Genomic DNA, 26,038 nt, shown 5'->3' on the forward strand with positions numbered 1-26,038 from the left:
AGAAAAATTTGCCGACGCTTTGTTGCCCAGATAAACAAACCAAGAGGGGGGGGGGGTGAATTGGGTTTTAAAATAATCTAGCTATTTAAAACGTTGTGGATGACTAATTAAAACTATTGCAAGTTGTTTAATTAATTGCTATGTGCTGTGAGTGATATGAGAGTAAGAGAAAGAGAGACAATCAATCACAAACACCAAGTTTTATAGTGGTTCGGAGCTAACCCTTGCTCCTACGTCCACTCTCCAAGTCTCACTTGGGAATTCACTATAACCCCTTGGATTACAGCCGGTTGTTTTCCAAGCTCCCAACCAAACTTGTTGTTTTACGAGCTCACAACGAACTCGGTCGGTTTTCCCTGGCTCACCGACTAGAACCGCCCCGATTGTTTTCCTGGAATCACAATCGAATCCTTACACAACGTTGGTTTTACACTCGGCTCACCAACCAACCTCAATACCCTTGATTCAATCCCCCGATTGAACCAAGTAAAGACCAGGTGAAAATAAAAGGTACAAACAGAAAACACAGCTTCTCAAAAAGCAGATAAATAACAATATAAACAGAAGAAAAGTTAGAAGCCCTCAACACGTTTGAGTTGGAGTTGAGTGGGGCTTCTCGAACTTCGGGTCTCCTCTTGAATGTGTGGTCGACTTGAATGCAGGAGGAGGCTTCTTTAATTGCTGGGAAGAGGAAGTTGGATGGAGTTAATGCCGCTCTTCCCTCTTTTCGTTGAAGAACAGGTTGCAGAGATTGAATGCTTGATTACTTGAGTGGAATAGTTTGTTCTCTTCTTTGCTACAGTCCTCTGTGGCTATTTAAACCAACCTCCACGGAAACTAGCCGTTAGAGACCTTTTTCTGCCCGTTCTGCACACTCTGCACAGCCTGACAATATGTCCGTTGGTGGGTTGGAGTCGACTCGCGCGATCAGGAGTCGACTCGGCTGTAGCGGGAGTCGACTCATGCTTTTCTGGAGTCGACTCGGCAACTGTTTCGGATTTGAATTAAAGGTAGCCTCTTCGACTGGGAGTCGACTCATCTTGATCCGGAGTCGACTCGCCAACTTCTGGAGCTGACTTGGCATTTTCGGAGTCGGCTCATCCCATGAAGTCCACGGAGTCAATTTTCAACTTGGCCAACTCGAGTCGACTCGACTGTCCTAGGAGTCGACTCGCGTATTGCGGGAGTCGACTCGAATCTCAGAGTCCGAAAAACGTTCTCTGACTTTTTTCTTGTGTTCCTCTGAGAGTCGACTCTCACTTTCTTTGGAGTCGACTTGCCAACCATCGGAGTCGACTCGCGTTCCACTGGAGTCGACTCGAATCTCAGACCCGAAAACTGCCTCTCTGACTTTTCTGCCTGTGACTCCTAGGAGTCGACTCATACTACCCTGGAGTCGACTCGGTGAACATCGGAGTCGACTCGCGCAGTTCAGGAGTCGACTCGCTGACAGGTTTTGAGTTGATGCTTTCTGTTCGTCTGTCTGTTCTCAGTCGGAGTCGACTCGTACTGATCCGGAGTCAACTCGAGCTCGTGCCAGTGAACTTGATACGCTTGGAGTCGACTCGTGATACTCTGGAGTCGACTCGAGTCTCAGACTTTGGTTCAAGCTGACTTCTTAACTTATCCAAAATATTATGAACCAAGTCTAGAGACACTTAGACAAGATTTTCACTGAAACACTTAATTGAATTCATTAGTAAACAAGAGATATACTCAAATGCTTTGAGCTCATCAAAATCAAACGGGGTTTTAATCAATCACTTCACAATCTCCCCCTTTTTGATGATGACAAAACATTGAGTATATGTAAAGTGAATTGCTCTATAAACAAGGAAGTAAAATCCATAAATGAATTCAGATGTCTGGTAATTTAATTTATCCAAGTTTGAAAGGTGTGAACAATAAATTTCGGAGTTAAAGTTCCCCCTTTCATTTGGAATTATATAAGCCTTCATATCATGCAATCAATTGTTTGGCTTATATATCTTTAATGATTTAGCTTGCTTAAAATTCAGATTCTCCCCCTCAACATATGCAATCTACTTTGTTTTGATTCTAAGAATTTTTGACTTTTAAATTTTTGGTTTTTAGAGGGAAAATCTGTCAATTTGTTCTTGAGTAGGATTCAGCTAATCTCCGAATATCCCTTGAATAGATTCTGGAGATTACTCCATTAGGAGCCCCAAAAGAGAGATAATGAGCCCTCGAGGTACCAAATCCACTTAGAACAAATTTTTGAGGTACCAAATCCACTTAGAACAAATTTTTGTGTGTTTTAAAAGTTTTTCTTTTTTTTTACTGATTTTCATTGATTCCTTTTACATATTTTATACATATTTCTCCCTGTTGCCCAAGGTGACAATCCAAGAGGGGGGGGGGGTGAATTGGTTTCTTCTAAATTTTAGTGCTTTTAAAACTTCTTAGTTAAATGCGATGGATGCTTTCTTAGGTTATTTGAGTGAGTTAAACTAATGCAAGAATAGAAAGTAAAGCAAGAGAAAATGAAAGCACAAACACAATCCAAACACAACAATATATAGTGGTTCGGTGCTCTCCTTAGCACCTACGTCCACTCCCCAAGCGTACCCTTGGGAATTCACTATAATCTTGCGGATTACAGTTGGATTGTTTTCCGGGCTCACAATCCAAAAACCTTGTTGGTTTTACGGGATCACCAACGAACCTATACACTTGGTTTTCCGGGCTCACCAAGAACCTTGTTGGTTTTGCGGGCTCACCAACGAACCTATACAACTTTGGTTTTCCGGGTTCACCAAAAACCTTTGTTGGTTTTGCGGGCTTACCAACGAACCTTTGTTGGTTTTGCGGGCTTACCAACGAACCTTTACAAAGTGTTTATACAAATGAAAAGAAAAGATTTAAACTCCTAGATGAGCATATAAAGCAATATGAACAACAAGAAGAGTTAGAAAGAAATTATCGCTTTGAAGTCGCTTTGCTCTTCTTGGTCAAGGAAGCTTTACTCTTCAATGGGGGAAGGAGCTCTTAATGCCTCTTTGAATCTGCTCAATCCCTTTCTTTGATTCTTGAATGAAGCTCTTGATGAAGCTTGTCTTGCTAGGGTTCTCTCTTGAATGCACTTGATGTATTTTCCCCAAAAGCTTGCTTCCTTTAATGAATACTCCCTCTTAAATACTTCTCCAACCTCCAAATAGTCCTTTCTGACCGTTGGATTGAAGAAACTAGCGTTTATAGCCGTTGGGAGTCCAAAAAGCATTTCTGCACAACTAGCCGTTATGTTCAGCCCGTGTTTGGGTCGGCTCAACCTGTCCTTGGGTCGACCCAACTTGGCCTTGGGTCGACTCAAACATTCCTTGGGTCGACCCTCTCAGAGAACACAGAAACATGAATTTCAACCTTCCTTCATCTGGGTCGACCCAACCATTCTTTGGGTCGACTCAAAGTTCACTTGGGTCGACTCAACTTCTTCTTGGGTCGACCCTCTCAGTAATTCCAGAGAACCATTTTCTGTCTGTCTTTCTGTCTTGCCTTTGGGTCGACCCTCTCAGGGTTTGGGTCGACTCAAGCTTGGGTCGACTCAACCACTGTGTGGGTCGACCCTCTCAGTAAATCCAAGAGAGCATTTTTCCTTTGCATTTTGAGGTTCTTTGGAGGTTGGGTCGACTCATGCCTACCTTGGGTCGACCCAACTCACTGTTCATTTGTGCTGTTTTTGCAGGAGTGTGCCAGATGATTCCTTTAAGTCCCGGGGTCGACCCAATCAACCTATGGGTCGACTCAATTCACACTTTGCTGCATTCTCAAGATTAGATCCATCCAAATGAACAAGACCATATATATATTTCCAATTAAGCAAATGTACTGAGAGCAATGAACTTATAAATGAAGTATCAATTTTAACTTATAGCATACTCTAGAGAATTGCTTGTTAATCATCAAAATAACACTATCATCCTCAATCTCCCCCTTTTTGATGATTACAAAATAAAGAGTATAAGCCTATTGATACTTGTCTTTAAAATCAGTTTATAAAAGGGATTGAATTTCAGAATTTCAGCTTTTCATATATATAAGTGAAATCTCCCCCTATATCATTCAAAATTTGCCAATTTGAATTTTTGAATGGCTCCCCCTTTCATTTATAATTCATTAGCAATGAAACTTCAAAATTTGAGATAAAATAAGAGTTTCAGCTTATGTATCGGGGTGAGAAAGGAGCGTGCCAAATTCTGAATTTATATGTGCCAAATTCTGAATTATGATAGAAATTTTTGATTTGATGATTTTCATTGTTACAAATTGCTCGCCCCTTAGATATGTAAGCTTTCTTATATGATTTTCAATTTGTTTGCCCATTTATTTCTCTTTTCTTTTCATAACTTCTTTACTCACTCTTTCTCACAAAAGTAATACTCTTTCTTCTCCCTTTATATACTCTTTCCTTCTCTTCTCTTTTATATACTCTTTCCTTCTCTTCTCTTTTATATACTCTTTAATACTCTTTCTTCTCCCTTTATATACTCTTTCCTTCTCTTCTCTTTATATACTCTTTCCTTCTCTTCTCTTTTATATACTCTTTCCTTCTCTTCTCCTTTATATACTCTTTCCTTCTCTTCTCCCCTTTTTGTTATCATCAAAAACATATATATGGGAAAAGATGCAATAAAGAACAAACTTCAGACTTCATTGATCAAAATAGGAACATTTTCATATATTAATGCTCAAAATGATGAAAAGTACAATGTTCCACAATCAAGATTTAAAGATATAAGGGAAAGACAAGATTCATAAGGGAAAAGCAAGATATATATGAGAAAAAGGCAAGATACATACGAGAACTAGATTTCTAGCCTAGGCTCTAAATATAGATGCTAAGATCAGCCTAGGGAGACTCTAATTGAGAGTGGGAAATAGGGTTTTCGGAAGAGGACAAAGGGTAAACAGTGCCCTAGATAGCTCACGGGTCCCCCTTTTAACAGTTGGGTCCCGACGTTGGGTCGACTCAAGAAATTTCTTGGGTCGACTCAACGTTGGGTCGACCCTATTCTGGGTTGGGTTGACCCAAATGCAGAATTTTTCTTTTCTCTTCCGTTTTGCTTCTAAAATGTTTTCCTTGCTTCCAATCCTTATAAACTCTTTATGGGACAATGATACATGAGTAAGGAATCTATAGATAACAAGTTTGACTCATGTTTCATGGGTTTTTAGAAATGGGAGGAATGTATCATGAGATTGCTTGCTCCCTTTTATATCTCTTCAATAAAAAGGATCACATATGCCTAATTTCCTCCTTAGCGTGCAGACTCTATCTTCACTCAAGGGTTTTGTGAATATGTGAGCTAATTGTTTTTCAGTACATGTATGCTCATATGTTTCCATTTTGCACATGATCCCTAATAAAATGATATCTTATTTCTATGTGTTTGGCTTTAGGAATGAGATATTTAGAATGTAAGCCAGAAGTGATCTCTAAATGTAGATTCCAAAGATAGTTTTTGAAATCAAGTGTAGATGGAATCTTTTTCAAGTTATTTCAAGGAGTATCAAGAATAATATTCAAAGAAAGGCACGGATGAAAATCCAAATAAAAGTATTGGGGCATAGATACCAAAACATGAATTTATGTAGTGTAGGATACATAAAATTCAAGGCTTTGAAAGTTCTTTTAGAGCTCTCTTAAGGACTTTCTTTTACTCCTTTAAAGATCATAACATCAAAATCAATTAAAATGAATTGGCTCATGATTGAAACGCTAAAGTGCAAGCCAATAAGAGCTCATTAGTAGATTCCAAAGTAAATTTCCAATACTAAGACAAATGGAATCCTTTTCACTTAGTTTTCAAAACAAGTGATTTACCAATTAAGTACAGATGAAAATCCAACTTTCAAAAGATATTCAATGAAGCACAGAGTTTAATACCACTTTACATTTGGTATTCTTTCTCTCATCTTTAGTTGTGAATTTACATGATTAAGTTCTATATGATCTCTCCCTCTGAAATTTTCTTTCTCCCCCTCAATTAATCATTCCATTTGAGAGTTTAGAGTTTGAAGATAATTTTCAATAAAGAGATTGAGTATTTAAAGCTCCCCCTCAAAAGATGCATTTTCTTTTAAACTTTCTTTTCTTTTGTTGAATTTCAGATTTTAATGATAAACGTGAATAAAACTGAAACTTTATGATATCAAGAATGTAGAGTGATCTAGAGTTATTCAAAATTTATAGCAATCACTCTTTTTTAATCTTTTAAGAACAAGTTATGCTTCCTCTTAATCTTTGAGAAAATGTACTGAAATATTAATCAGAAAATGATTCATTTGAAGCTCAAATTCTTTCAAAAGCATTTACATTTTCTTTCTTTTAAGAATCATTTGAGTGAGCTGAAATATTTCTAGACTTGAGATCATTCACTCTTTTAATAATATATATACATATATATTTTGATGAAAGTCTTTAACAATGTAGGAGAGAAAAAAAAAAATATAGATGACCATTGAAGTATATGTATTTATAGAACTCAATTTCTTAATCAAGATTTTTCAGCAATGTATATATGAAGCACAATAAATCTTTTCAATATCAAAATAAAATCATATATTAAAAAATATTTGTTTGCAATCAAGATCATCAAAAGACACATCATTCAGACCAATATTAGTACACTTTGAAGATAAGAAATGATATGTTTCAGATGCGTATCAGGGCAAGCAATCAAGGCATCAGAATTATTCTATTTTTCTTAAGCTGTAATTTTATCTAGAAATTCATATTGAGTTATTCCCCAAAATGATGCAATCATTGAAGCATATAATGAAGGTTACAAAAATACAATGATAGAGGCATTTTTAAATTAAGTTTAAGCTTTTATACAACATCAGATTCTGAATTTCATAAAAATTTTCAAGGAGCCTTTCAGGATTATAATTTGAGATATGCATCTTCTACATTGTAGCTCATCTTAAATTATTAAGATTGAAGACACATATTTCAAGAACATTAGAGCACATCCAGAATCTTTGTAATTCATATTGAATTTTGGTACAAATTGGAGGATATTATGTACTAATGTTAGGCAAGATAAAAGATATGTCAGAATCAATCCATTTTGCCTAATTTGCAAATTCAAATAAAATTTTTTTTATTTTTCAAAATATATTCATTAAAACAAAATGATGTTGTTGTTGGTAATAACATGTTTCAATCAAAATTTATAGGCATGAAGCATTACAAGTTATATCTAGGAAAGATCTTTGCTATTTGAAAACACATAATTCAAAATATGCAAAACATAACAAGCATGTCATGGATCAAAATCAATTCTTTTCAAATAAAATTTCCTTTATTTAAATACAATTTAGCACTGATTTTATCCTTAAGGTGTGTTTTCAAGTGATTCAAACTTCATTTGATTTTTCACAACCTTCTTATATATTTTTATTCATTCCCCAAATTTTTAATTTCTTTCTTTAACCATTCAATGAACATTTTGATTATCTTCATTTATTTTTCGGTTTTACTTTTCTATGCTCTATATTCTATTTGCTCCCTATCCGGTGGAGTTGGAAGGGGCACGAGGTACTACCACTAGCCTCCCTCTTGTGCCGTCCCTAATATGCCCTGCACCGAATAGTTGGGTCAAATAGTGCCGGGTACTACCACTAGCCTCCCCATTGGCACCATCCCTATGATGAGCAATATAGAAGGTTTAAAATGTTCACTTCAAACTTTTTATATAATTAATTACAGATTTTATCTCTTCCAAAAGGAATGTTCATATTAGTCTCACAAATGTGCCAAATATATTATGCTTGTTTTGCTTTTCCTAAAGATTGGAGCATTCCCTTGAATAATTGTTCATTTTCTTTTCTTTATCTCTCTTTCTTTTTATTATTTCAAGTAATTACATGAAAGAGCAGAATAAAAAATTAATCTAATATGCTGCATATAAATATATACCATGCAAACAGCATTTTCATTATGCCCAATGATTCATAGCTTATCACAAGTTATTTTGAATTAGAGGTTTGAGGCATAAGCTTGTGTATTTCATGGTTATGCATTATATAGAAAAAGGTAGTTTAATCACACCATGAAACAATTATTACTAGCATGAGAATGAAGCATGATATCAAGATGATCAACAATTAAAGGTTTAATCATGCAACCATATAATTTCACACTATTGATTTTGCTCAACTAACTCGCAAGAGAAGAGTTTAGATTACCAGTGCATTTAGCATTCTTCAAGCCAAATACCTTTTAGATTCTTTACACCCTTGGCTGAAGAAAATCTCTCTCTTTTTTTTTTTGTTTGCAAGGGAATGTTTATTGTATCTTTCATCGATGTGTCCTTCAAGTTGAAATTTCTTGCTCATAAATTCTGTATCATTAGCAAAATCTTTTTCTTTTCTTGAAGGCAATTCATTAGGTTCTCTAGGATACAAAAATATTCATACAACATATTTCTTAACTAGATGACTCAACATGAGACATGACAATAATTGAATTTGAGTCACTTTACTCAAGAGATTGCCTAAGTATAAGCAAGCACAAGTTACTTGAACTAAAGAGATAACTTCATTAAGTAAAATGGTTCAAGGACAAGCATGTGAGGCAATAGAAAGATTCATTAAAGTTAAATCAATTTTTTTTTGTTTTCAGAATCAATTTAACTTAGATTCTATTTGCATAAGATAATTATCAATAAGACGTGCTAGCTAAGTTTTAATCAAATTATCTTAAACAATTGTTTCTATCAAAATTCAGATTGTTACATAGAATCAAAATGATAAACTATATTCTCAATAAAGGATCTAGTTTTAATAAGAATAGTATGAATTGATATTTCTACAACTAGTATCTTTTCATTGAATTTTCAATATACATTGCTTGAAGAGTGATATCCAAAGAAATATTTGTTTTATCAGATTTGACATTATTTTCATAAGAACATATCAAGCATGACATGTATGACTGAAAAATATAAAAGATATACAATATATCATTTTCTATTTTTCAGAAGATCAAAAGGAGTTTTCTAATAGAAACCATATGTATGACAAGCAATGATGATAGCCTTTAACAGAAATCATTTAAGTAGATGACTATCATACAACATTGTCTTTTTCATTTCTTCAAGGATTCTATCAACTCTATTTTATTTATGGTGTTCTTGGTGTAGAAACAATTGTATTCAATATTATTTTCTGTGCACAACTTAATAAGAAATTGGTTTTCAAAACTATGCCATGATACAATTTTATTTTCATAGTTTGCAAACCTTTTTCATTTGAACCCTTTTTGTGAGTTTGTGCCAATGCAGAAAATATTTCAATTTAAGTGTCAATAATAAAACCAACATTAGCTTTGAGAAATCATCCATAATTACAAAATTAGAGAGCTTATCTCCTAGGTTCACAATCCTAGAGATCCAAATAAGTTCTTATGAAGAGTTTTCAAAGGCTAAAAGGTGAAAACAATATTTTCAGATTTAGAAATGATTCTAGTTTGTTTTTCTAGATGACATACATAGCAAACTTTGACCTTGCAAAGAATAATCTAAGTGAACCAATGACAAGGTCTTTTGAGATCAAGTCCATACTAGTATGAGTTGATTTTATATGCCAAAATTAGACTCTTTAATCTTGGTATTCTTAATGCATATAAAAAAAAATTATACCAAGTAGACATTCTTATGTTTGTGATCAATAGAAGATAATGTCATGGATAAGACCTCTCAATCAAGCATATAGAGAATTTAAAGAGTTATTCTAAGAGTATTGATTAAGCAAGTTATCCATCAATAACTGAAGCATAATATAGAAAGATGGAGTGATTTGGATATATTTTCTTTTCATGCCAAAAGTATCACTTATATCACAGAAATGATTAATACCTGCAATTTATGTTTTAATTGGATACTAAGGCAAAGAGAATGATGATATATGCAAGGATTACTAATTTCATTATTCTTTTCATTTCAATTACTTTTCTTAAGTATATTTTAAGTTTCATTCTTTAATATATGTCTAGAGCACCCAATGTCTAAATTAACATCTTTTGGTTGGAGCCTTGAGTGCTAGATATACTTACAGAAAATATTCAGATTTTCAACTTAGGAACCCAAGCTCTTTTGGGTCCTTGTAGGTTAGCTATTATTGTTCCTTTTGGAACCCATATTTTCTTAATAGCTATTTTGTCCATAGACTTGCAAATTTTAGGATTACAAGGAGTGAATTTCTGCATCATCTTGTTAAATTTGACAAACCTAGATTTAACATGAGTAGTAGATAAACTTACAATTTTCTGTTTTTGCCTATTAGGTTCATCAGATAAATTAGAATCTGTTTTAGGACAGATAGTAGAGGATTTAACACACATGTCATTAAGGGATTTTTGTGTGTACCAAGATTGATATCCTAATCCAGCCTTTTCAAATTCAGCTCTTTGATTATTTATCATTAAGTTCAGTTTTTCAGAGCTGATAGTAGATTTTTCAACTATAGACTTAAATTTGTTAACTTCTTTAGTTAGCCTTTCATTGTCTTCTGAAAGTAATTTATTATTTTTCTGAGTTATATCATAGCTTTCAGCAAGAGATAGATTTTTCTGATTTAGCTTTTTATTCTTTAACCTAAGCTTCCTATATTCAAAGTATAGATCATGAAGAGCATCATGAAGTTCATCAAATGTAAAATCAGATTGAGCTTCAGTATGTACTTGATTTTTGAATGAGAAATCACTTTGTGTTCGAGTACATACCTCATCTTCAGGTGCTCCAAAGCATAGATTTTCAGTTTCAGTTTGATGCTCTTCTTCTTCGGAACTAGTTTCAAATTTACTAGAAATGTTAGTGCATTCATATTTAACTTCAAGCATATTCCATATTTCCTTAGCAGTTATGCAAAAAGATATGCTATTAAGTTCACTATCATCTAATGCACAATATAGAATATTCATGGCTTTTGCATTTTGCTGAGCCCTTTCTTTATCATGATTAGTGTTTGTGTGTAGCCCATTGACTATGATACTCCATAAATCGTAGTCATGTGCTTGAATGAAAATGCGCATGCGTGCTTTCCAATATGTGTAGTTTATACCATCAAATAGTGGAGGTCTATCAATTAATTGTCCCTCACTCATAGAATATCCCACTTGGGTTGTCATGATCTTTAACTCTTGATTGTGAGATCAATGAGTACTATTAGAGCACCTTGCTCTGATACCACTTGTTGCCCAAGGTGACAATCCAAGAGGGGGGGGTGAATTGGTTTCTTCTAAATTTTAGTGCTTTTAAAACTTTCTTAGTTAAATGCGATGGATGCTTTCTTAGGTTATTTGAGTGAGTTAAACTAATGCAAGAATAGAAAGTAAAGCAAGAGAAAATGAAAGCACAAACACAATCCAAACACAACAATATATAGTGGTTCGGTGCTCTCCTTAGCACCTACGTCCACTCCCCAAGCGTACCCTTGGGAATTCACTATAATCTTGCGGATTACAGTTGGATTGTTTTCCGGGCTCACAATCCAAAAACCTTGTTGGTTTTACGGGATCACCAACGAACCTATACACTTGGTTTTCCGGGCTCACCAAGAACCTTGTTGGTTTTGCGGGCTCACCAACAAACCTATACAACTTTGGTTTTCCGGGTTCACCAAAAACCTTTGTTGGTTTTGCGGGCTTACCAACGAACCTTTGTTGGTTTTGCGGGCTTACCAACGAACCTTTACAAAGTGTTTATACAAATGAAAAGAAAAGATTTAAACTCCTAGATGAGCATATAAAGCAATATGAACAACAAGAAGAGTTAGAAAGAAATTATCGCTTTGAAGTCGCTTTGCTCTTCTTGGTCAAGGAAGCTTTACTCTTCAATGGGGGAAGGAGCTCTTAATGCCTCTTTGAATCTGCTCAATCCCTTTCTTTGATTCTTGAATGAAGCTCTTGATGAAGCTTGTCTTGCTAGGGTTCTCTCTTGAATGCACTTGATGTATTTTCCCCAAAAGCTTGCTTCCTTTAATGAATACTCCTTCTTAAATACTTCTCCAACCTCCAAATAGTCCTTTCTGACCGTTGGATTGAAGAAACTAGCCGTTTATAGCCGTTGGGAGTCCAAAAAGCATTTCTGCACAACTAGCCGTTATGTTCAGCCCGTGTTTGGGTCGGCTCAACCTGTCCTTGGGTCGACCCAACTTGAGTCGACCCTCTCAGAGAACACAGAAACATGAATTTCAACCTTCCTTCACCTGGGTCGACCCAACCATTCTTTGGGTCGACTCAAAGTTCACTTGGGTCGACTCAACTTCTTCTTGGGTCGACCCTCTCAGTAATTCCAGAGAACCATTTTCTGTCTGTCTTTCTGTCTTGCCTTTGGGTCGACCCTCTCAGGGTTTGGGTCGACTCAAGCTTGGGTCGACTCAACCACTGTGTGGGTCGACCCTCTCAGTAAATCCAGAGAGCATTTTTCCTTTGCATTTTGAGGTTCTTTGGAGGTTGGGTCGACTCATGCCTACCTTGGGTCGACCCAACTCACTGTTCATTTGTGCTGTTTTTGCAGGAGTGTGCCAGATGATTCCTTTAAGTCCCGGGGTCGACCCAATCAACCTATGGGTCGACTCAATTCACACTTTGCTGCATTCTCAAGATTAGATCCATCCAAATGAACAAGACCATATATATATTTCCAATTAAGCAAATGTACTGAGAGCAATGAACTTATAAATGAAGTATCAATTTTAACTTATAGCATACTCTAGAGAATTGCTTGTTAATCATCAAAATAACACTATCATCCTCACTCCCCCTTTTTGTCGTCGTATCAAAAAGGAGGTAAGCACACACAATCAATCATAGATCAAATGGCACAGAATTGAAGAAGATATGGCTACTCATTGTATTGATTTGTATGTAAATACATTTGAGAATACAATAAGTAAAGCAAAAACAATACATGTCAAAACAAAACACAAAAAGCAGCTATGGTCTCCTCGAGGATGTAGCTCCTCCTCTCGAGGATGTATCTCCTCCTCTCGAGGATGTGGCTCCTCCTCTCAATCTGCTCTGCTCCATGAGGAGGGTGACTGCATCTGTAACATGCCCGAGCTGAGTGATAATGGACGAAGTGGCTCTGCTATGTGTAGTGGAGAGCTCAGTCACCGACGTCTGAAGTGCGTCCAGCTTGTCGATGAGCACATTCGACAAGCGCTCGGCCCCCTCGGTAGTGGTGTGCATGTCACGTCCTATGTCATCCCGCATCTGTCGAGTGGTGCTCGTGACCTCACTCATGCTATGGAACTGGGCCTGGAGCAAAGTCCTCATGTTGTAGATCTCTTCCCGCACATGAGCCGTCATGTCAGTCACGGCCGTCAGGGAAGGGACCAACGCTGAAGATGGAGCGGGAGAGGGAGCAGGCACTGAACCTCGGAGCTCCCGAAGCAGATCATCCCGCAGATCTCGGACTATCTCCTGCCGCAGCTCCCGGAGCTGCTCAGGAGCGATGCGGACCTCCATGGGTGGTGGAGCCGAGGAGGAGGGTCCGGCGGAGGTGGTAGGAGCAGAAGTGGATGGAAAGTCCGGTAAGTCAGGATAGTCAGAATCTGGCTCAGGACTAGGGGAGTGTCTGGTGGTCTGTGTGGTGATGGAGGACTTCCTAACCCATGTCCCCTCTATCTTCCGAAACCCCATCCTGTGTAGGGTCCCCGGACGCATGCGATCAGTCCATCGCAATGCGCGAAAGGGTTCCCCCTCAGGGATAGGAATCTCGTACTCCCTAAACAACAGAGTGAATACCATACCGTAGGGTAGGGTGAGCCTAGGTCTGTCTAGTGGCTCACACAGGTATCGATAAATGAGTTTGGGGAAGTTGATTGGGGTGTCCTGAAGCATGTAGAACATGAGAGCTAGGTCTCTCTCAGATACAAAATCAAATCTCCCGGTCTTAGGGAAGATGGACCTAGACAATATACTCAGGAGGATCCGCACCTCAATCGGAAGTGAGCTAGCGGATACCTCGTCTAAGGGTGACTGGGGTGGATGCCCTAGAATGGCCGTAAGGGCCTCAACCCTGTCCTCGGGGTGTGTGGGAGCCACCCCTACTTGTGGAAGGTGGAGGATGTGGGCAATAAGATCCTCCGTAATGAACAGAGGGACACCGGCTACCGTGCCCTCGATACCCCCATCTCCCCGATGGACGGTACCGTAAAACTCTCTAACTAATCCAGGGTAAGTTGGGAGATCTAATGTGAGGAAATACTCTAAGCCCTGGACACGCAATCTCTCACCTATGGTGAAACCCTCCCGGGAGAGATAGTCGAAATCGACATATCTCCCGGTGGTGACGGCCTTCCCGGCGCACGGCCTCGCGGGAACCGCCCTCGGCGGGGAACGAGCCGGAGGTTGTTGCCTCGTGGGATCGTGCCGAGCCTTGGAGCGCCTCTCGGGACCGGCCTCGGGTCGGGACCTCTTCCGGACTACGGTTTTACGCGGCATAATGACCTAGATTGGGAGGAAAACCCTAAGGGACGGTGAAAGGTTGACGGAAAAGGCTTGGGGACGACCGGGGACGACCTAGGAGTCGGCTCTAGGGCTTGTGAACAGTGGCGGCGGAGAATAGAAGTATTTTCGAAACGACAAAGTTAGGGTTAAAAAGTCGGATCCCGACTGCGAGTCGACTCCACTGAGTCGCGAGTTGACTCGACCTCGAGTCGACTCCAGAATATGCGCGAGTCGACTCCCCCTCTGCTGCCATCAATCTCGAGTCGACTCCCGCAAATGCGCGAGTCGACTCCCCCTCAGGAGCCGACTCTGAAACTTACTCGAGTCGTCTCTAACTTTGGCACGCACCTAAAAATCATGTTATGTTCGTGCCGAATGAGGAAAAATCACTAAATTATGATCTGATTTGATGATCATTGAAAAGAAACTCTATTTTAACCACAATCTAATCATCAAAATCAACGAATCTAGTGGAAACTACCACTAGGATGGATCAATCACTCCTAATCCCCTCCTAAGCACACTAAACCTCTCTTCACTTAGGGGTTTTGTAAAAATGTCTGCTAATTGATCATCAGTACAAACAAATTGTAGTGTCACATCACCATTCAGTACATGATCTCTTATGAAGTGATGTCTTATCTCAATGTGTTTAGTTCTTGAATGCTGAATTGGATTTTTAGTTAGATTAATGGCACTTGTATTATCACAGTTAATAGGTATTTTATCTTGTTTAATGCCATAATCTTCTAATTGTTGTTTGATCCACAAGATTTGAGCACAACAACTCCCGGCTGCAACATATTCAGCTTCAGCAGTTGATAATGCAACCGAGTTTTGTTTCTTGCTAAACCATGAGATTAGGTTTTCTCCTAGAAATTGACAAGACCCGCTGGTACTTTTTCTATCAAGCTTACATCCAGCGAAGTCTGAATCTGTGTATCCTATTAGGTTTAGGCTAGATTCTTTAGAATACCATAACCCTATGTTCTTTGTTCTTATTAGGTATTTAAAGATTCTCTTTACTGCAATTAGATGTGATTCCTTAGGATTAGCCTGATATCTAGCACACATGCAAACACTAAACATAATATCAGGTCTACTTGCAGTAAGATACAATAAAGATCCTATCATACCTCTATACAGTTTCTGATCTACAGATTTACCTGATTCATCTTGGTCTAATTTGCATGATGAGCTCATGGGGGTGCTGATTGATTTGTTTCCCTCCATATCAAACTTCTTGAGCATCTCCTTGATGTATTTGGCTTGATTGATGAAGATGCCTCCTTCAGACTGTTTGATTTGAAGCCCGAGGAAGTAGTTCAGCTCTCCCATCATGCTCATCTCAAATTCACTCTGCATCAAATCAGCAAATTCTTCACAGAGGCGATTGTTAGTAGCACCGAAAATGATATCATCAACATAAATCTGTACTAGTAGCATATCTTGGTTTTTCTTTTTCAGAAATAGTGTTGTATCTACATTACCCCTAGAGAACTCATGTTCTAGTAGGAATTTGCTAAGCCTCTCATACCATGCTCTAGGTGCTTGTTTCAAACCATAAAGTACTTTGTTCAATTTATAAACATGATTAGGGTATTGATGATTTTCAAAACCAGGAGGTTGTTCTACATATACCTCCTCACTAATATACCCATTTAAAAATGCACTTTTTACATCCATTTGAAATAACTTGAAGTCCTTAGAGCATGCAAATGCTAATAATAATCTAATAGCCTCAAGTCTAGCTACGGGAGCAAAGGTTTCATCAAAATCTATACCTTCTTCTTGATTATAACCCTTTGCTACTAGTCTAGCCTTATTCCTTATTACAATTCCATTTTCATCTAGTTTATTTTTATAAATCCATTTTGTACCTATAATTGGATATTCAGAAGGTCTCTCAACTAGATTCCATACTTTGTTTCTAGTAAATTGGTTTAATTCTTCTTGCATTGCATTTATCCAATTTACATCATTTTCGGCTTCTTCTATGTGTTTGGGCTCAAAGTGTGAGACAAAAGCTAGATGGTTATTTAAATTTCTAAGGGATGCTCTAGTCCTAACCGGTTGAGATGGATCATCTAGAATTAGTTCCTTAGGATGCCCGTGAGCATACCTCCAAGCTTTAGTTAGCCCATGATCCACAATAGCCTCTTGGTTTGATGATGCATCTTCAATCAATTTTTGATTGTCATCTTGTAATGTCATCTCATTTATCTTTTCTTCAAGAATTTCAGCATCATCATCAAAATTACCTTTCTTACTAGAGGAAATATCACTAGAATCATCAAACACAACATGTATGGATTCTTCTATAACTAGGGTTCTTTTATTAAAGACTCTATAGGCTTTACTAGTTGTGGAGTAACCTAAGAATATGCCCTCATCAGATTTAGAGTCAAATTTACCTAGATTATCTTTCCCATTATTATGAACAAAACACCTACATCCAAAAATATGAAAGTAATTAACTTTTGGTTTTCTGTTTTTCCAAAGTTCATAAGGTGTTTTCTTTATAATGGGTCTTAATAAAACTCTATTTAATATATGACAAGAAGTATTCATGGCTTCTCCCCAAAAGTACTTAGGGAGGTTACTTTCACATAACATAGTTCTAGCTATTTCCTCTAGAGTTCTATTTTTTCTTTCCACAACTCCATTTTGTTGTGGTGTCCTAGGTGCAGAAAAATTATGGGTTATCCCCTTTTTACTACAAAACTCATCAAATGACTGATTTTCGAATTCGGTACCATGGTCACTTCTAATAGCTATTACTGAGGTATCTCTAGCATTGGTTACTTCTTTATGGAATTTCTTAAAAACAGAAAATGCTTGATCCTTATGTGCTAGGAACATGACCCATGTGTACCTAGAATAATCATCTACAATAACTAGACCATATTTATTTCCACCTAGGCTTGTTGTTCTAGTTGGTCCGAATAGGTCCATGTGTAATAATTCTAGAAGTCTAGAGGTAGAGACACATTTTATGGATTTAAATGAGTTTCTAGATTGTTTGCCAAATTGACATGCTTCACATATTTTATTCTTTTCAAATTTTAATTTTGGCAAACCTATCACGGAATCTCTTTTAACTAGTTTAGTTATTGTGTCCATGCTTGCATGACCTAACTTACGGTGCCATAACCAACTAGCATCATTATCCTTAGTTTCATTAACAACTAAACGTTGGTTATGTTTGGCAAGATCTTCAAGGTCTACAACATACACATTCCCACGTCTAATTCCTTTAAAAACTAAACTATTGTCATTTGGGTTTGTTATAATGCATAGTGATGGTTTAAACATAACATCATACCCTTTATCACATAATTGACTAATGCTTAATAGGTTATGCTTAAGACCATCAACATATCTAACATTATCAATAAAAGTAGAAGGAGTAATTTGAACTTTACCAATACCAATGATGTGACCGTGGTTGTTGTCTCCAAAAGTCACAGCACCTCCCTTCTTAGCTTCAAGGGTGAAAAATTGATCCTTGTCACCCGTCATGTGTCTTGAGCAGCCACTATCCAAGTACCAGCAATTTTTGTTGACCTTGGCTGCAAGACACTCCTACACAAGCAGATCATATAATCTTAGGTACCCAAGTTTTCTTGGGTCCTTCATGGTTAGTCATATTGGTTCCTTTTGGAACCCATACCCTTTTAATTTTTCTTTTAGTTTTCCCCTTCCTATAGTCACATACATTTGCCTTATGTCCTACAGTTTCACAACAAAAGCAGATTACTTTCTTAGTTTTGCTTTCTCCAGCTTTAACAAAGAAGTTACTAAGAAGTTTTTGTTTATTTTTTGGTTTATACCCTAAACCCGCTCTATTAAATACTGCTCGTTGACTATTTAGTATCATGTTCAATTTTTCAGAACTATATGTAAACTTTTCTACCAAAGGTTTGTACTTTTCAAGTTCTTTAGTTAGAGTTTGTTTTTCGGTTTTTAGAATATTTAAATCTTTTATGAGATTCTCTTTTAAGTTTTGTTTATTATTTTTAAGTTCTGAAATTTTCTTAGTTAATTTTTCATTATCTTTACTCAAGGTATTAGTCTTTTGAGTTAAGAGTTGATTGCTTGTCTTAAGTTCTAAATTTTCTTTGATAAGAACATCTTTATCCTTAACTAATGAATCATACTTACGGATATAAGTTTGGTTAGTTACTTTTAGTTCTTTGTTTTTAGCATTTATAGCCTTATATTCAATCATTAGTTCATTAAAAGCATCATAAAGCTCATCAAAAGTAAAATCTAAAGGCGATTCGGACGTTACCTCATTTTCATTGGCCATGAAGCAGAAATTAGCCTTTTCCTCTTGTTCCTCATCCGATGAAGAGGATGATGAGTCGGAGTCGGATAGTGTTGTGACAAGAGCCTTCTTCTTCTTGTACTTGCTCCCCTTCTTCAGTAAAGGGCACTTAGCTCTTATGTGACCCGGCTTCTTGCACTCGTAACACCCAATCCCCTCATTTTTCCTTTCCTTACCTTTGTCCTTGCGGTAGAAATTTGAGGGGCCTCTCCTTTGATGATAGGACTTCTTGTGGTTGATGAATTTTTTGAATTTGCGCACAAGAAGAGCCTCACCATCATCTCCCTCAAGCTCTTCTTCTTCACTACTGCTGCTGCAAGACAAGTCTTTATTAGATGATGTAGATTTAAGAGCTATTACCTTTTTCTTATGGGAGGACTCTTCTTCGCTGTGCTGCTTCATTGTGAGCTCGTGAGTCATTAGGGATCCAAGGAGCTCTTTAAGTGGAAGCTTGTTCAAGTCTTTAGCTTCTTGGATTGCCGTCACCTTGGCTTCCCATGACCTTGGTAGACAGCGAAGAATTTTCCTGACAAGCTCACTGTTAGTATAGTTCTTGCCAAGGCTTTTTAGGCCATTAACAATGTTAGTAAACCTAGTGAACATGCATGTAATTGTTTCATTAGAATCCATTTTAAATAATTCATACTTATGAACCAATATATTTATTTTGGATTCTTTGACTTGATTCGTGCCCTCATGGGTCACTTCAAGTCTGTCCCAAATCTCTTTTGCAAAATTGCAAGTAGAGACCCTATTGAATTCATTTCTATCTAAGGCACAATAAAGCACATTCATAGCTTTAGAATTTAGTTGTGCCTTTCTCATGTCATGTTCATCCCAATCCTTTTCTAGTTTGGGTACCGTGACACCCTCTACATATATGGATGGGATGTATGGTCCATTTACTACAATTGTCCACATCTCATAGTCTTGGGCTTGGATGAATATTCTCATCCTAGCCTTCCAATATGAGTAGTCGGATCCATTAAAGAATGGGGGTCTTTGGGTGGACTGACCCTCAATGTGGGAAGATCCAAATGGGGTTGTCATTTCGATCTTTTACTCTTGGGTGGAAGAGTTTAGGCTCTGATACCACTTGTTGCCCAGATAGACAACCCAAGAGGGGGGGTGAATTGGGTTTTAAAATAATTTAGCTATTTAAAACGTTGTGGATGACTAATTAAAACTATTGCAAGTTGTTTAATTAATTGCTATGTGCTGTGAGTGATATGAGAGTAAGAGAAAGAGAGACAATCAATCACAAACACCAAGTTTTATAGTGGTTCGGAGCTAACCCTTGCTCCTACGTCCACTCCCCAAGTCTCACTTGGGAATTCACTATAACCCCTTGGATTACAGCCGGTTGTTTTCCAAGCTCACAACCAAACTTGTTGTTTTACGAGCTCACAACGAACTCGGTCGGTTTTCCCTGGCTCACCGACTAGAACCGCCCCGATTGTTTTTTCGGGATCACAATCGAACCCTTACACACGTTGGTTTTACACTCGGCTCACCAACCAACCTCAATACCCTTGATTCAATCCCCCGATTGAACCAAGTAAAGACCAGGTGAAAATAAAAGGTACAAACAGAAAACACAGCTTCTCAAAAAGCAGATAAATAACAGTATAAACAGAAGAAAAGTTAGAAGCCCTCAAACACGTTTGAGTTGGAGTTGAGTGGGGCTTCTCGAACTTCGGGTCTCCTCTTGAATGTGTGGTCGACTTGAATGCAGGAGGAGGCTTCTTTAATTGCTGGGAAGAGGAAGTTGGATGGAGTTAATGCCGCTCTTCCCTCTTTTCGTTGAAGAACAGGTTGCAGAGATTGAATGCTTGATTACTTTGAGTGGAATAGTTGTTCTCTTCTTTGCTACAGTCCTCTGTGGCTATTTAAACCAACCCCCATGGAAACTAGCCGTTAGAGACCTTTTTCTGCCCGTTCTGCACACTCTGCACAGCCTGACAATATGTCCGTTGGTGGGTTGGAGTCGACTCGCGCGATCAGGAGTCGACTCGGCTGTAGCAGGAGTCGACTCATGCTTTTCTGGAGTCGACTCGGCAACTGTTTCGGATTTGAATTAAAGTAGCCTCTTCGACTGGGAGTCGACTCGTCTTGACCCGGAGTCGACTCGCCAACTTCTGGAGCTGACTTGGCATTTTCGGAGTCGGCTCATCCCATGAAGTCCACAGAGCCAATTTTCAACTTGGCCAACTCGAGTCGACTCGACTGTCCTGGGAGTCGACTCGGCGCTCAGAGCCCGAACTCCCGATCTTCTGTCTTTTGGCTCGTCCAGTCTTGGAGTCGACTCGAACTTCCCCGGAGTCGACTCGGCTCTCAGTTTCCGAAACTAAGTCTTCTGCCCTTTTGGTGTACCGCTGCCTTGGAGTCGACTCGAGGTTTCTAGGAGTCGACTCGGCTCTCAGACACAGCAGATTGGTCTTCTGTCTTCTTTGGGGTCGCGGTGTCTAGGAGTCGACTCGCGTATTGCGGGAGTCGACTCGAATCTCAGAGTCCGAAAAACATTCTCTGACTTTTTCCTTGTGTTCCTCTGAGAGTCGACTCTCACTTTCTTTGGAGTCGACTTGCCAACCATCGGAGTCGACTCGCGTTCCACTGGAGTCGACTCGAATCTCAGACCCGAAAACTGCTCACTGACTTTTCTGCCTGTGACTCCTACGAGTCGACTCATACTACCCTGGAGTCGACTCGGTGAACATCGGAGTCGACTCGCGCAGTTCAGGAGTCGACTCGCTGACAGGTTTTGAGTTGATGCTTTCTGTTCGTCTGTCTGTTCTCAGTCGGAGTCGACTCGTACTGATCCGGAGCCGACTCGAGCTTGTGCCAGTGAACTTGATACGCTTGGAGTCGACTCGTGATACTCTGGAGTCGACTCGAGTCTCAGACTTTGGTTCAAGCTGACTTCTTAACTTATCCAAAATATTATGAACCAAGTCTAGAGACACTTAGACAAGATTTTCACTGAAACACTTAATTGAATTCATTAGTAAACAAGAAATATACTCAAATGCTTTGAGCTCATCAAAATCAAATAGAGTTTTAATCAATCACTCCACACGCTTTTTTGTAGCGTCGGCAATATAGAGTCGCCAAAACCCTTTATTGTTGTAGTGTATCCCTTTTAGATATATAATCAAATCAGCCTGTTTTAGGGAACAATATCCGACTGATAATGTGGTGAAGTAGCCTCATCTCTACATTCAGCTTATTGGTGATAAGTGCTAAATAATGCATGAATTAATATCTTACTCATATCACTTATCATTATTTTTACGCATATATTTTAAATTTAAACATAAGAAATTTCATTCCCCTTCGTCATTGCATTTTTATTAGAAATAATTCAAGTTTGATTATTTCTATTGATTGAGTCTAATGTATGCAGGTCAAGTCAAATTTATTAATTTCTAAACCCAAATCACACGCACCCTGCAAATTAGATCCTCTCGGATTTTGATTCAGCCATTCATCCCAATTCCCCTGCATCACATCTCAGCGATTCGCATTCAATTTGTTCACGCATTCACCCATTAAAACAAGTCCCTTTCTTCCACGTGTGCATGGAGCATCCCAGCCAACCTCCCATGCCTTCCTAGCCGTGAGCGCACACACCATCCACGTAAGCTTCCTTCTCAGCTCCCCTGTTCCACGACAGCCGTATCTCCTCCACGTCATTCCCTTCCGCATGTGAGGTTTCAGATTCATCTAACACCCAAGCTTTCGAAGCACCCGTGGATCATTCCCTGTTCCGCGTCCAAGCCAAGCATTCCATCTACGTGTCTTCCCTCCCGTCCACGATTCAAGGATGATCTCCCAGCCATTTCCTTCTTTCTGTGAGCCAATCCATATCTTTTCCAACTCATCCCGTTGTGATCTTCTTCAGCTCGGATTAGCTCCAATTCCAGCGGTCTGCAAGGTGTCCACGAGTCTCAACTTCTTCCCGTTCGCGATAGCCTTCATCCACCCACGCCTCCCCTGCTTCCTCGGTTCAGCTTCATCCCAAACTTCACGGAAATAGAACACAACAGCATTCAACCATTCCGACTTCATCATTCCCAGCTTACGTCGTCCCCCCGGCTCAAGCCAAACTCCCCGATTTCTCCGCGTCAACGTCCCATGCTCTTCTCCGAATCCCCTGCATCTTCATCCCGTTCGTAACCATCAACAAATTCCACGCTCATCCCGTGAACAAAACCAAGCCGTCAACCAAATCTCAGATTGCTTCCCAGCATCCGCGATTCATGGAAGACTCCCAGCTTCTTCCAAATCTCCTGCATCTTCCCCTGTTTCAGAACCACTCCCAGCCGAATCCAGAATTTCTCCCATGTCCAAAGAATAGAACAAACCTTTTGGATCCCGGCCGACCACACCCCCTCACAATCTTCTTCCCAGATTTCTTCTCAGCCGCTTCCCAAACCGAGATCCTCACGGGCTTCACGGATTCTCAAATCTCCCAACTCTTATGTCCTTCGTGATCCACTCTTATCCAGCATTTGCAGCCAACTTCATATTATCTTCCGCATCCAACGAACATTCCCCTGTTTCGGGATTAATTCCAGCAGAGCATCCTCTCACGTCTCCATTTCCACGTCATCGCCATCCCCTGCAATCGAAGATCAAACTGACTTCAGCCAACCAATCCAGCCGTTCGGCAAGCTTCAAGGATCCAGCAATCAACACATCAGCTCCCAACTCAATTTCTCCCACGTCCGGATCTTCCGCGGCCAGTCGGGATGAGCATCCCGAACAAATCTCAGCTTCATCAGCTTGATCCATCCTTATCTCCATCCAAACTTCTTCGCAGCAATAGGAGGTAGGCAGCCTATATAAAGAGAAGAGTTCTTCTCTTCGGGAGCATCTCTCTTCTCAGGCTGAGTTCCCACCAAACCAAAAAGGGAGAGGAGAGATAATATTTTTCTGGGTATTATGGGAATACTCCCCACGAAAAGAAAATATATATGTATATATATGCTGAAGGGAGTTTGATTCGTGTTGGGATTAGTCTAAGAAGGGAGTAGGAAGGGAAAAGAGAGAAGAGCCAGTCACAATGAAGGACCTCTGCGCTGCTGCTGTTGCCCACGACTTCATGAAAGGCTGATCTCCTCTCTAGGACCGGATGCAGCCCTAACAAAGGGCCAAGTGTTTTGTATTTTTTATTTATGTTCTTGAAATTATATAAACTTCTTTGATCTTAATGAATATTTCTTTAATTCCATATTTAAATTCTGTGATTTTAAGTATGGTGTTTATACAATTGTTCTTCATGATCGTTGAAGTAAAAATAAGATAGTTCATGCTTAAGGAAGATGCGATGTGCTGCCACCTTAGCTTAGGATAGACATTGCATGCCAACTAAAGATGGATTATTTCTAAATTACTTTTGTGAAATTTTATCTAAATGCTTATTAGGCTTGTAGCCAATTTGCATGTTAATCCAAGAATAAATTAAAATATAATTAACCCTTGTTCCGATGTTAGTGGTGAATTCCATGCCCTAGGTTCTCTCAAACTGATATCATTTTAATTGCATTTTTTATTAAATTCTTTAGTTTGATTTTTTTTGTTACAAACTCTTTCTTTTAAATATTTTTATTTTTAAGAAAATAACTGTACCCCAATCCCTGTGGATCGATACCCGTAATCACTATCCTACCAGATATGTGCTATTTAAAATTGACTAACAATTTTTGGCACTGTTGTCGGGGATTGCTAGCTTAGTTGTTTTTCTTTTCATAATTTTTTTTAAAAAAATAAAAATAATAATAATAATGATAATATATATCTAAAATAAAATAAAAATATTTTCTATTTTTGTTATTTTCCTTATCCCCTTTCTTCTCTCTTACTAATTTTTGATTTTTCTTTTGGGTATTATTTGATCAGGATTCGAAAAGGAAGATAGGGACAATCAGAAAGGGAACTGCTAGAGAAGGAATGCTGTAAAGGTTTGCCTAAAAATTAAAAAAAAATTGCTGGGGAAATTTTCTTTGGTAACCTCTAAACCTTTCTTATTTAAATTGATTCCCAGTTTGCTTGAAATATTGTGGTGATTGTTTGATTTTAATTTCAGTAAAAGTGTGAATGTATGCCTGATATACATACACTAATTAATCTGGACATAGTAAGGGCAATCACCCCATCAAGATAAGAACTGGATTTCATTACCAGATTCTTGCCCAAATTAGGTGAACCAATTCGTACATAGCTATCACTTTAATTAAAATCAATTAGACGTTGGCCCCTAGGGACATTCGAGCTCGATAGGACGAAGATCACCGTAAGTTGCACCAATTTCGCTATGTGGCTCAGTTGATGTCTAGGCAAGCTTTGTCCCAAGGGAGACAGTTCATCTGTTCGAGGCAAGTGATTTTTAAGTGGGACCTTTGCAACACATCATGACCCCCCACTTACCTAGGAGCTTACCTGGTCAACTCAGTTCATTAGACCGGATTGGAGGCTTAGGTGCCCTCTTCAAACCAGTTAGGAGCTGTCTAGTAATTTTAGGGCAAATACAAGGACTTGATGTGTTTCTTTTAGTGCATGCTTGACTGTACTTGACTGATCAGAAAGGTATTAGTGTATGCTAGGGTGTCGTTCCAGATCTCCTGAATTAGTAACTTTTGATTCTGAAATAGAGCGTTCTATTAGGGCCCTTCGAGCCGAAATCCGTACCTATAGAACCATAGGATCTGCCCCACCTGTCGAGATGGCTGAAGAACAACCCAAACTGCTAAAGGAGTATTTCACACCTTCCATTTATACCTCTCCATCGTGTATTCGACTACCTGATACTGTTAGATGTATGCCCTAGAAGCCAATTTGGCTGACACATTGTTGATTCTAGGGACATAATTTTGTACTTGACTATTTATTATTGAATAAATAAAAGGCATCTTTTCATTCATATTGTTTATGTGTCTATGAATCGTCCAAGAAATTAATAAGATGATGATACATATTCTCAAGAGTTGAGAATTTGAGCCATGTATCATTGGTGATTAATTTCTAAATGCTCCTGATCAAAGGATCATCACGAGGACGGTGATCGATCCGATCAGTGCACAGATCACTCTCCTTCTGGATGGACGAGACTTGAGTCCACAGTGTAGGGACACTGAAGTGATAGTGCAGGTGCTTGTTAGAGAACAAGGGTACTGAGCGTGACCAATACAAGAAGTCACTTGGATGTCTATCCACTCGTCAGTGACTTG

Source organism: Phoenix dactylifera, chromosome 6 (assembly GCF_009389715.1).
Source record: "Phoenix dactylifera cultivar Barhee BC4 chromosome 6, palm_55x_up_171113_PBpolish2nd_filt_p, whole genome shotgun sequence".
NCBI classification, from domain to species: Eukaryota; Viridiplantae; Streptophyta; class Magnoliopsida; order Arecales; family Arecaceae; genus Phoenix; species Phoenix dactylifera.